The following is a 12,920-nucleotide window of genomic DNA, read 5'->3' as shown; positions in this document are numbered from 1 at the left end:
CGACCCCTCCCTTCCTCCCTCTCTCCCTTAACCTCTCCCTTCCATCCTTCAACTTCACCTTGCATCCTCCCGCTCTCTCTCACTGCCTCACATCCTCCCTCATTTACTTCCTCAACACTTCCTCCTCCTCCTCCTCCTCCTCCTTCCATCTGACTGGTACTTCCCAACTGTAATTACCTTGTGAGTTATGAAGATGACAGCTAATAACTTTGGCCTTAAAAACTATGACCATGTTGCTCGTAAGGCCAGAGAGGACCCAGACCTGTGTGTGTGTGTGTGTGTGTGTGTGTGTGTGTGTGTGTGACCAAGAGGACATTAAACAGTTGGTAATCACTTATGTATGGGATGTGAGCTCCCAGGAAGAATGCTGCTATCATCTGTAGGCTGGGTATGGGTTGGGAGACTATGGGCTAGGTATGGGTTGGGGCACTGTGGGCTGGGTGTGGCGCTGGGGGCATTTAACCTCCTCGATTTGATGCAGAAAACAAAACAAAACACACTCGATAACAATAGGTAGAAAATTTCCAGTATTGTACATTGGTCTGGATATGTGGGCCGACGAGGGGATCTAGGCAGGGGGCTCATCCTTACCGCTACAGAGAGATTTGTTTGGGTCACTTACTCTCCATTACCTCACAACGCACTGCTTCAAGTATCTTTGGTATTTGGCAAGAGTGGGGTGGGGGGGGGAAGGCGCCACTTGTGTTTCAATGTAATATCTCACTATATATAGTTTCTATCAGGAAGTATCTCTCCAAAAACAGAGATTAGTATTCTACCACCCAGATGGTCCTCCCTGGCATCATCTCACCTGACAGCAGTGAGGAGTGAATAGAAGGAAGGTTTCAAAGTATTGTCTCACCAGCTAGAGTTTTCCCCAGTGTAGCATCTCGGTAGACAAGAGGATCGAGCAGGTTTTCCAAGTTAGTATACATTATAACAAACCACATGGTCTCTCAGGGTAGTTTCCCACCAGACAGGCAGAACTAACTATCCTAAGCTACTACCTGAATGCAATATTTCGTGATAAGAGTAGAACAACAGCGTCCAACACTGATTTCACCAGTCACACCAGACAGCCCAGCATAACACAGCCCAGCATAACACAGCCCAGCATAACACAGCATCTTCATCATACCACTCTTCATCTCTCCCGTGACAGCATCTTACAGCATCGTCATCCCGCGGTTGATTTTAACAGACACTACCGACGATCTCATTAGTCAGAGAAGCACCCAGCACCACCACGTCACTGCCACCTCCAATAACTCACGGTGGCTTCAAAGGTCGCCGGGCATTACTTGAGAAGTCCTGAATACTCCAGGTAGTCGCCCTCATATCCCCTTTGGCAGAAAATAATCAAGTGGCAGCTCTTGGCTGGTAAGACGTGACGATTGCCAATGCTTCCTCACCACCTACACTTCCTCACCACCTACACTTCCTCACCACCTACACTTCCTCACCACCTACACTCAACACTCTACGCCTCACCACCTACATTCCTCACCACCTACATCTTCCTCACCACCTAATTTTTCCTTCCTCATCACCTTCCTCACCACCTACACTTCCTCACCACTCATTATTTTCCTCACCACCTACACTTCCTCACCACCTACACTTCCTCACCACCTACACTTCCTCACCACCTACACTTCCTCACCACCTACACTTCCTCACCACCGCTATAAGACCCTCTCTATACACTGGTGGACTGCACGTGACGGCAGAACTGTTTAATATAATGATTTAACGATTAACGATTATATAATATATGAATAATGACCGATTAATAATGTCATATATGATGTAATCTGATAGTGGATGGGTTATTACCTCACTTCAGCTTCGTTTTGAAGTCATTTTCATCACCTAATTGACGAATTCATATAAATTGAACAAAACAAAACAATGTTATTACGAATTTGTTCAAACTGATCAAAACTGCAATCACCCAAACCTAACAAGTGTAGTGACGGCCAAGCAACGGTACAGTAACACGCACAACACGCGTAATGAACACTGTTGGTTAAAACTATATTGTAGTTTGTATTTGTAACACCTCTGTCGCATCTTTGGGAGAGTTGAGGTTCTATATACCGAGTGTCAACTTGCCGGCGTTACACACGGTCGCCCTCACTTCCTTTATGTAAAGTTTGGTATCTGTTCACATCTACTGTAGGTGAATTTGGATGCCTAAGCGCGATTCAATGACGCTTAAGACAGAAAGTGACTGTTATATCCACTCATCCACCACACACAAATACTCACACACCATAACACACCCATTTTGCAACCCGCTCACAGATGCACACACACACACACACAAGATCAAACAACAGTTAATTTTTACATGGACAAACAAGCACAGCCACACACGGGACTTTATCAATTAAATCCTAGAATGAAAGCGAGGATAAAATCGACGAAATATACAGTTTTAAGCCAACCCGACACAGGATTAAAAGCACAGGGATTAGGGAATAAATAAAATGCGTCTCATGAAACTAAGAAAGTGGGTTCCATAACCATGAGGGGCCGGTAGGGGCAGTGCAGATGCAGCTGACTATTGACCAAACCTTCAGTACACAAGGAAGCAGTGTGGGTGGCACTGTACTCGACCGCCCTCACTTCCCTAACTGTAAAATTATGTAGCCATTCACAATACTGTAGTTTGAAGATTCCATAATGTAGACTTGTGTCCATTACTGAGAATGCTGTTTCATCGTACTTGACAAGTTAGCAGAGGTTTAGTGATTTTTAAAGATGGAGAACAGGATTTAGCGGTGTAAGGAGAGCGAAGCCGAGCGGTGATACGAGGTTATTATTATGAGGGCCGTGTGTTGTGATCTGGTCTCTGGGATAGTCAGCACGGTTTACCTGGATTTAGTGTTAAGATTAATACCTCAGTTGAAAGCTTTCAATAGAGTTCTGACTGAGTTATGATAAACTCCATCAATAGATATACTAAACATGGCTGATGATTCGATGTGAGGTGTACACTTTAGATCTGAAATGACAAGTGGTCCCTGACAGTGACTCTCCCAGTGGAAGGAGGTCCCTGACAATGACTCTCCCTGTGGAAGGAGGTCCCTGACAGTGACTCTCCCTGTGGAAGGAGGACCCTGACAGTAACTTTCCTCGTGGAAGGAGGACCCTGACAGTGATTCTCCCTGTGGAGGAGGCAGTGACCCTGACAGTGACTCTCCCAGTGGAAGGAGGTCCCTGACAATGACTCTCCCTGTGGAAGGAGGTCCCTGACAGTGACTCTCCCTGTGGAAGGAGGACCCTGACAGTTCTGTTTCTGGGCTATGACCAATTTCCCTGTACATCAATTATGTCAGTGAGAGGAAACGGCGCTTGAAGAGGCTGGTTATGAGAGAAATAACAACATATACGAACATACAACCAACCATAATACAACAGCTGAGAAAAACAGATAATTACAAAAGAAAATAACTGGAGTCAACGCAGAAAAAAACAGTGATGTGGAGCACAGTTTCAGATGTGTTGATTACAGGAGCAGATAGTGTGCCGGTGACGGGATATGAATGATGGCCGAGCGGCTGGCGAACACAGGGTGACAGCCAGAGCGAGTGTTGACAAATGATGGAGGTGTGGTAACTATTCACTGGGGCGAGCAGCCAATCATGTTCACATATAAACCTGGAGCTAGATGAGGGACTCGCAAACTGGGCGATCCAGAAAGGGTGACCTGGCTGACGCGTGAGGTGGTGGCCACGTTGGACACAGGTGGGGGAAGGCGGTAGGTGGGTGAGGGTGGGGGACGGTGGTAGGTGGGTGAGGGTGGGGGGACGGGCGGTAGGTGGGCAGGAGGGTGGGGGACGGTGGTAGGTGGGTGAGGGTGGGGGACGGCGGTAGGTGGGTGAGGGTGGGGGACGGCGGTAGGTGGGTGAGGGTGGGGGACGGTGGTGGTGGGTGAGGGTGGGGGGACGGGCGGTAGGTGGGTGGGGAAGGCGGTAGGTGGGTGAGGGTGGGGGACGGTAGTGGTGGGTGAGGGTGGGGGAAGGCGGTGGGTGGGTGGGGTGGGGGGACGGTGGTAGGTGGGTGAGGGTGGGGGGAAGGCGGTGGGTGGGTGAGGTGGGGACGGCGGTAGGTGGGTGGAGAGGGTGGGGACGGCGGTAGGTGGGTGAGGGTGGGGGACGGCGGTAGGTGGGGTGAGGGTGGGGAAGGCGGTGGTGGGTGGGTGGGGAAGGCGGTAGGTGGGTGGGTGGGGACGGCAGGTGGGTGGGTGGGGACCTTACAGGTGGGTGTGGGTGGGGACTATGGTAGTGGTAAGGAGGGTGGGGGACTAAGTGGGTAGGTGGGTGTGGTGGGGGAAGGCGGTGGGTGGGTGTGGGTGGGGAAGGCGGTAGGTGGGTGAGAGGGTGGGGGACGGCGGTAGGTGGGTGAGGGTGGGGACGGCGGTAGGTGGGTGAGGGTGGGGGACGGCGGTAGGTGGGTGTGGGTGGGGGAAGGCGGTAGGTGGGTGAGGGTGTAGCTAGCCAGGAAGGAACAGAATGAAGGATGCTGGCGCTCTGTTAACGGGTCTTGCCACGCGTTAACCAAGATGTTATTAAAGACAATAACCAGAAGATGTTTTGTTGAGTGGAATGTTTCTGATACACTGTATAATGTTCTCTGGTACACTGTATCATGTTCTCTGGTACATTATATGTTCTCTGGTACACTGTATCATGTTCTCTGGTACACTGGTACACCTTCGAGAACCTCTCACTACCCTCATTCAGTGTCCAAATGCCACCTTTGATCACAGTTCACTTAATGATTTTTGAGAATTCTTTTTTGCCTAATACGTCGCATAAAACGTTCACCCTTCAAATTTGTATTAAATTAGTGTATTATTGACTGAAATATATAGACATAACTAATGGCTCCTGTGTACCTCAGCTCTACCACACATTTATTTGTCCAATTTATATTTGAAACTTCCCAACAAGTTCGAGTTAATGATGATGTTTGGTAACTTGCTGCACTCGTCCACAGCCCAGTCATAGAACCATTGTTTATCTATCTTCTTCCTAATCTAAATTTCTTTAAATTAAAACCAATGCCAAGTGTTCGTTTTTAACCCATAACTTCCACTTATACGCTTCGTATATATCGCCCCTCACTCAACGTCTCTCAAGAGAATGAAAATTCCGTTTTCTTAATCTGTCTCTAAACAGAAGGTTCCTAATGCCTGGAATTAATTTTGTCATCCACTGAATGCTTTTGGGGGAATCTATAGTACGGTGACCAAAATCTGAACCACATAATATAAGTGAAGTCTAACCAACGTGGAGACTGGTGAAACATAACACTCTTACTCCTGTTAAGAACATCACTTATAGTCTAGCAGAATTCTATGTAAAAGAGAATCTCTCATCAAGGGTAGAAGACTTAGCTTCTTAAAAGGCAAGTACGATAACTGCTTACATTTCGGCTGTAAAATCCGTAATTCATTGTTTTCACTGAACAATATAAAAGAAAAAAAAGTAGGATTAGCCAGGAATCAGCTGCTGATCAGAACTTTCATCAGCAGACACGATTTTTACATTTGACGACGACCTTATACTTAGTGATGGTGCTGTTATGTGATCACCCACGACCAACTTCTTCAAATTAATTTTTATATTATGGAAAGTTAAGGATAAACAGCCTTTCATATTTCTTCATTTTGTTTTTTCTATTGGAACACGTGCAAGGAGGAGTCCCCGTGTCCCTTATAATAACTATGAATATAACATTACTATATAGGTAAATGGATCAATGGCGGGCGGGCGACATCCCCAGCATTACTGACGTGGTCTGCAAGGGGTTCCAGCCTCAGCACTTATGAGAATCCTCACTGGGGACGCATCAAAGAGATCGCGGCAAAACAACGCTGCCAAGCGAATGATGAACTGAGGAACGCTGTCACTGCTGCATGAACATGTTGAGGACACCGAGTCGTAACATTTTCAAAGAATTAAAGACGATGGAAAGTGGTTTTGAATGTGACCATGGTGACCACGAGCAACAGACCTGGACAGTATGTAAAGGAGACAACAAAGTACCAGTTAAGTCGAATCTGACAACATATTAAGCCAGGCTACATGTGTGTGTGTATGTATTCAGGTTCACATACACAACAGCACATCATCAAGCCACTTACCGTTGTTGGCTCCAGCACTCAGAGGTTCAGATGACCTGCAACACAATAGCACAAAGTCATTCTGGATTTGCTTACCACCAGCGACGGCTCCAAGGAACCCCCGCCAGCGAGCACCAAAATAATAATTAAATGAGAATAATAGGATGATGATAATGACGATGATGATAACGATGACTATAACAATAATAATAATAATAATAATAATAATAACAAAACTTGACCGTAAAGATTCTGGGGCCCTCAGTGCTGTAAAGGTGTAATATAACATTACCACTTGGAGGGAGGGGAGGGAGGGAGGGAGGGTAGAATAGAGGATGAGAAGAAGGGGGGGTGAGAGGCGGATAGGAGGGTGGGAGGGATGGAGGGAAGGGGTGAAAGGAATGGAGGGTGTGAGAGGAAGGAGGGTGAAGGGAGGGAAGGAGGGGGAAATGGAAGGAGAGGGGGTAAAGAAGGTAAGAGGAAACATGTAGGGGAAAAGAGGGAAGGAAGAAGAGAAATGATAATCGAAACAAGATATATATAAACGGAGATCTGATTAGAGAGAGAGAGAGAGAGAGAGAGAGAGAGAGAGAGAGAGAGAGAGAGAGAGAGAGAGAGAGAGAGAGAGAGAAACAGGAAACAGACATATAAACAACAAGCAAAAAAAAAACACATCGTCGTAGAGGGAGGAATACCAGACCATGAAATTAGTAACGCAGTCCTCAGACACCATCATCCATCACCGCTCACTGTGAGACCATCCTCTCGTCACCCCTTAACGGCCTAACCTCTTCAGACGAGCTCTCCACCCATACTACCGACGTACACGCCATCACAATCACACTAAAAGGAATGTCCCTCAGTATTGTCAATGGCTATGGCCTGGCACTTGACATTATTAGGGACCTGCCATACTCTGCCATAAACAGATAAATTGTACCGGGAATTTTCTCCCCCACACACTCATCATTCTGTCACTTTATGTAACTTGCTGACAAATCCCACGACCCTTCAGGCTTTTACGCCCTTAATGCATGAGTCATGAAGGCAAGCATGAACTACGCATGCTTCCCAGATAGGCGCTGTAAACGCTTCTGCGCTTCACCTTGCACAGGATGTAAGGGGGTGCCCAATAAACTAGCCTCCTCGGGGGCAATCTAAAAAAAAAAAAATCTAACCCTACCCTCCTTCCTATCCTTCCTCGACAATTTCTCCGTCTCTTCTATCCCCCTATCCTTCACCAACATGCTTCAACTCCTATTCATCACCTATCCTTTCACACATCTACCATCTCCACTTCCACCCATTACCTGTCTGTGTTCGTGCTGGCAGTGAGGTAATACAAGAAGTTTAATTACTCTTACTGTCACCTGGGGGCTCTGTGGTGTGTGGAGTCCTCTACCCCTACAGATCATCACAACAAAAGACACTCTATATCTTTATTTGTTGTTGACGCTTCCTCATGAGGTTTACAGAGACAACTTGCAACAGTAATAAGAGTTTTTGACCTGAATTACATAAAACTGTGTGGTTAAAACTCCGTACCTGAGTCCCAAGTGAAGGAATCAATAACAACTATCAAAATATCCAGAGAGTTTGTTGATTAATGTTGTGGTATAGTTGATTCTTTTTGAACTGTTCTGTTATTGCCCTGAAGTCTGCTCGTAATCAACTAAATATTGTTTCCTAGCCATCAAACTTTCCCTTTAAATAAATGTTTCCAGTAAGCCTAGACACTTCCAGTCAGTAAACATCACCTAGCGACCAAACTTTACCAACGATCAAACTTTTCCATTAATTATACTTTTCAGCATATTTAACTTTCCTAGTGACTGATAAAACTTAAACAGTTCACCAATTATAAAATTCAACAATATCCTGACCATTGCTTTCACGTCTATATTATATACAGTTAAAAATGTATATACGTTTAGGAGGGGGGGTTGGGTTGGGGGGTTGGCTAGGGGTTGGGCTGGGGGTTGGGCTGGGGGTTGGGCTAGGGGTTGGGTTGGGGGGTTGGGCTGGGGGCTGGGTTGGTTGGGTTGGGGCTGGGTTGGGGGTTGGGCTGGGGGGTGGGGCTGGGGGTGGGGTTGGGGTGGGGTTGGGGGTTGGGCTGGGGGTTGGGCTGGGGGTTGAGGGGTTGGGGGTCGAGTTTGTTGGTAAATAGAAGGACGCATATTCAAAGTGCTCACCCAACGTGGCAGATTGTATTCTAAAATGTAAACAAACTCATATTATTGGAGTCTTCGTTCACTTCATGTTAGTTATCTTAATATTTAACACTTACGACTGATCCTTGTAATCTCTTAACGCATCTAGATAAACACACACACACACACACACACACACACACACACACACACACACACACACAAATCACTGCTCATCTTGGTATATAAAACAAAACACGAAATTAAAACATATAACACCACCCAGAACCCGAGATAAGAAAGCAAAACAGTTGTGGGTCAGGTTATTGTGGGTGAAGTTAAGAGAATATTTTAAATACACAAATACGAACCTTGAGTGACTAATAGAGGGAAAAGAATGACGAATAAGATTTAAAACTTTTATACGTATTTCATAAACAAATGTCCTCTCCCTGTACACTCACCGAGGCAATTCCCTGTACACTCACCGAGGCAATTCCCTGTACACTCACCGAGGCAATTCCCTGTACACACACCGAGGCAATTTATCTTGTAATATGCTGACTTTATAATTTAGTTATCTCGTAATATGCTGATGATACAAGTCAATTACCTCGTTAGCTTGTAATCACCTGTTGTCTCTAGGAAATACCAGGGTGATGGCCGTTGACGTCACTGGCGAGAATTGAACACTGACGAAGGGTAATGAACTTATAATCTTCAGTTAAGGTAAAATATGTCAATGGTGAAAAAAATTAAATAATAATAAAAAATCAATTTCAGTAACATTAAGTTATTCACAGGATACTCGAGAAAAAGTAGAAGAAGAGGGAAAAAAATGATCTCGTTTCACTGTCTGAGGTTGCCGTTGGTTGTCGAGTCAATGTTGATTATTTCTCCTCTCTGCCCCTCACGATATTAAGTCCCTACACCTTAACCAAATCACACGCAAAATTTTCCTTCTTTCTGCAGATGTATGAAGGCGTCTCTATACCTTAATTGACCTCGGGTATAAGAGTAGTGGGTCATATAGTCACTAAATGCGCCCTAAAGGATACTTCCTATTGACGAGGTTTTGACAGTGTAAACATTGAGCTTAAAATCATGACGAATTTAAACCTCATATTACTGCCAGGTCTCTATAACACGGGGTCATGCTTAATACAGTGTTAGGGCATAAAATCTTCACTACGACGAGCCTAAGCCACACTATAGCGAAACACATCGTAACTTTGTCAATAATGTAAATGACTGACTGCGAAAACATGACTAGAAGGAAACTGCAGTATAGGTTCACTGACCCCCTGGTGAGGCAGCTCTTGTTTTACCCACAAACATTCTCACTCACTCAAGAATGACTTAGGTGGTTTCGAAACTCTCTAATGGTGATAACTGGCCACTTGTTCCACTTATCCTACAGCCCTTTACCGAAGCTGCTGTTTATCATCTCCCTTCATAAATTTTGAGAAGAGGGGAAGAGGAAGAGAGGAAGAGAGGAATAGGAGGTAACAACATGAGTAGCAGTGAATGTATAGGTGAGAGGGGGAGTGAAAGTGAGAGGGGAAGAGATTGAGTAGGTGAGAGGGGAAGATGAGAGGGAGAGAGGAGGAAGTTTCTTTCATTTAAATCCACTATCACGTGACCTGTCTTAATGTGACAACTGAAGCACCACATTTACAGGTATATTATTTATTAAACACCATCTTCAATACGTAGACTCGATCATCTCGCCTCTCGCTGTACGTTTCTTAAGGTAATGCAGAGTCAGATTATTAATGTATCTTTATATATGAATCAATATCCTGTAAAAGACTGACTATATAGCATCATCTAAGTGAAGTCAAACACACCCTATGTAAATGTTGTCTAATAAAATTTTTGCCACTATTAAGGTCTAACTCTCTTTTTTTCCTGCCCGTAATCTTTCGACTCATCTGTTTTTATTACATGGATTTGCTTCGTCTTCAGGATATATTTTCAAGTTATTTTCTAAACTTATATCGATGTTGTTTATGTCTAATATAAACAGTGCGGGAACAAAGCCCTGGGTACACCACATGTGTCTTGTCTCTCAACCACGTCCTTAACCACTTAACGATATCCTCGGGTCCTGTGCATCAATTTTCCTTATGTATACGTTAGTTTGTTTTGTATTTTTCCCTGTGTGCGTAAGTATGGTGGTCGTGTCGATATATCACTCGCTTCTTGTCCTAAGGGTCGGTAGTTTGAGCCTGTTGTGTTTTGTTTTTCTATCGTGAGTAACCAACATTCGCTATAGCAATCACTTAATATTTTAGATAATTTTCTTATATAAAACTAAACAAAATTGCAATTGCCAGGTGTAAGTATATTCTTCCCTGTAAAAATTTGGCGATTCACAATAAATAAATTCTTAAATGTGTGTATATATGGCCAAGATAATTATCAAAACTATAAAATAAGTACCATTAGCTGAATGATTCCGTAATAACAAACTTTGACAAATGATAATGTAAGAATTGTGATCCGGTTAACCAGTGGGACGGCCAGACGGACTGGTTCAAATTAATATACACTAACATAAACCAGTTTGTATCTTGTTAAACTATTATGAAAAATCTGTGTTAATGATGCACCTTTGATCTTGTAACCATAACAACAGGGGGACAACCAACAAAACTTCAGAAAATTCAAACTACAAACGATGTTATATTAATGAAACAGAGGTAAAGAAATTAGTTGTCGTTGTATATATAAAACCAAAAAAAACCAAAAAGAAGAAAAAAAAAATGTGACTTCAACTTTCATAAATTTATATCCAACCAAGATGACTTACGTTAATAGAAAACACCTTTTAAAGTGATCACATCAAAGGAAATTACTTAAATAAATTATATTCCCTCGTGAGATATTTACCACAGCAGGAGAATCTATTATGTAGCAAGAACAAATGCCTTAGGGGGGGGGGGTATAGAGGGTCAGTTGGGGTGGGTAAACGCAGCTCTGGGGTGATTGATGTTGTAGGGAAGATTAGGGAGGGCTGTTAGGGAGGGCTGTGGGAGTCGGGAAAGGGGAGAAGAGGGATTGGGGAGGTTGGTGCATGGTTTAGCAGTTCCAAAGGTGTCCTGAGGGGAACCTTGAAGGATGTGATGGAGAAATAACTACCCCTTGGAACACAAAATCCTACACCTTGATGGTATACGATTGCCTAAAAACGGCTTATTGATAATTATTAAATGTTTGGTCCTAATGTAGAAAAAACGTAATTAACTTAAACTCTGGAGGGATATGACAAAAATGTTTCAATGTTTCCCGTGTAGAATTTTCCTTATTGCTTATATACAGTTTACTGGGTCTTAGTTGTTAATGGTCACAGTAATCTTCCGAGTAAAACATGTCGTTATGTCTTGAGGCTAACTAGTTTATATGAAGCTGTCGATTATAATGTTAAGTTATTTCTGTATTCCAGCCTTTGATGATATAATGTAATATAAACAATAGTTGCAAGAGTGAATGATTTAGGATATAATATTTACAGTCAATAATCAAATGGAGAAAGAGGGCAGACGTCTCCTCGGATACAATTGTGACTTAATTAGTATGTAGTAAAGAAATACATATTTATTTCATATATTCATTTCACTTTTCGTCGTCGCATTGCTCAGTATTTTGTACCTAGAACAATGATAAAAAATGTCAAGCCTTTTTCAGTGTAGCCTAGTCTATATTTTTAAAAGTTAAAAAAAAAAATAATAATAATAATTAATTCCGGACGCAACTTACAGATTCCCTGACGCGGGATATTAAAGCTCTTGGGTTCGTTTCATATTTGCGTCCTATTTTTTCCATAACCAGTCATACTTAATTATTTACTGGGCGGGTGTATTAGATTTTATTTGAATGTTCACAAGACCTGTACCTGCTTACCTGATGCCTGTGAACTGAACGGTTGGTTACCTCCTGTAGAGCAGTGGTTCAGGTATAAACAGTGTTCCTCCATTCTACCCACATGGTGTTCAGGCAAAGAAAATAAATTAATCCATTTCTTCAAAGATATTTTCTGAAACTTTTATCTTGACAATATATGAGTGACTGAGTGACCCAAGTGTTTAAAATACATATATGAGAAACTCTAAGGTGTCTCATCTGAGTTACAATGTTACTCTCGCTCACCAAAACTCTGGCTATTTCACGATATTTTCTATATGATTTAATATATCTTTTACTGCTCCATATTTACTCGAGGAAGATCACTAAATATATCACATCTGGTCATTCTGTACAATTATTCTATTAAAATCATTGACGTTGTATTGACACCAAATAACTAGACCATACGAGTTACCAGACACTCCTATATGACCCAAACAACAGTGTAACAGGGCTATTAACACTGATTGCCCTGGGCTGCGTCTACAACCGGAGTTTGCAGTGGATGGCAGACGGTGATAGCGTTTAGGGTTGGCTGCTATTACCTAACACAAAGAGGTTTACGTCTATCATTCAGGAATTATTAGTTTAGAGGAACTTACGTCATTAATACCAAGAATCATATATTACTTTTCTGTTCAATACTTTTTTATAATGTTACTTTGTTATTCGTATGTGTGTGTGTGTGTGTGTGTTGAGGCCCTCTAAGGAGCCACGTATACAAG

At 43.2% G+C, this 12,920-nt stretch overlaps 1 protein-coding gene across 2 annotated transcripts in view; it reads right to left on the bottom strand.

The window, feature by feature from the left end:
* Nucleotides 1-12,920, bottom strand: part of LOC121869970 — an 88,806-nt gene that overhangs the window by 25,267 nt on the left and 50,619 nt on the right. The window contains exon 3 of one of the 2 annotated variants that reach the window (XM_042371589.1): nucleotides 6,158-6,192. The exons of the other annotated variant lie outside the window; for it this stretch is intronic. The gene's annotated coding sequence lies outside the window, so the exon portion shown is untranslated. The remainder of the gene's footprint in view (nucleotides 1-6,157; nucleotides 6,193-12,920) is intronic. 2 annotated transcript variants of the gene reach the window in all.

The sequence above is a fragment of the Homarus americanus genome, unplaced genomic scaffold (assembly GCF_018991925.1).
Source record: "Homarus americanus isolate GMGI-L3 unplaced genomic scaffold, GMGI_Hamer_2.0 scaffold14467, whole genome shotgun sequence".
In the NCBI taxonomy this organism is placed as follows: domain Eukaryota; kingdom Metazoa; phylum Arthropoda; class Malacostraca; order Decapoda; family Nephropidae; genus Homarus; species Homarus americanus.
This window is presented reverse-complemented; position numbering and strand designations above follow the sequence as displayed.